Source organism: Meleagris gallopavo, chromosome Z (assembly GCF_000146605.3).
Source record: "Meleagris gallopavo isolate NT-WF06-2002-E0010 breed Aviagen turkey brand Nicholas breeding stock chromosome Z, Turkey_5.1, whole genome shotgun sequence".
NCBI lineage: Eukaryota > Metazoa > Chordata > Aves > Galliformes > Phasianidae > Meleagris > Meleagris gallopavo.
Window position 1 is genome coordinate 24,310,715 of NC_015041.2, and position 483 is coordinate 24,311,197.

General features: G+C 49.9%; 1 protein-coding gene across 1 annotated transcript in view; it reads left to right on the forward strand.

The window, feature by feature from the left end:
• KANK1 (KN motif and ankyrin repeat domains 1) overlaps positions 1–483 on the forward strand; it is a 404,522-nt gene that overhangs the window by 316,348 nt on the left and 87,691 nt on the right. The window lies entirely within an intron of this gene.

Sequence of the window (483 nt, forward strand, 5' to 3'; positions counted from 1 at the left end):
AAAGCCGCTGTGTGGAGCCCCACACGACAAGTTGCAGAGGCCACTGAAGGAAAGGAGAATCGAGCCAATTTGCAGAGGTAAAGGCTGTCCAACTGGCCTTGGATGTTGCTGAACGGGAGAGGTGGCCAATGCTTTATGTTTACACTGACTCGTGGATGGTGGCAAATGCTCTATGGGGATGGTTACAGCAGTGGGAGCAAAACAACTGGCAAAGAAAGGGTAAACCTATTGGGCTGCTGACCTGTGGAAAGATATTGCTGCCCGAATAAAGAATATGGTTATAAAGGTGCGTCACGTAGATGCCCATGTGCCCAAGAATAGGGCTACTGAAGAGCAGCAAAATAACCATCAGGTAGACAGAGCTGCCAGAATTGAGGTGGCCCAAATAGATCTGGACTGGCAGAACAAGGGTGAATTATTTCTAGCCCGATGGGCCCATGAGACCTCAGGCCATCAAGGGAGAGATGCGACATATAAGTGGGC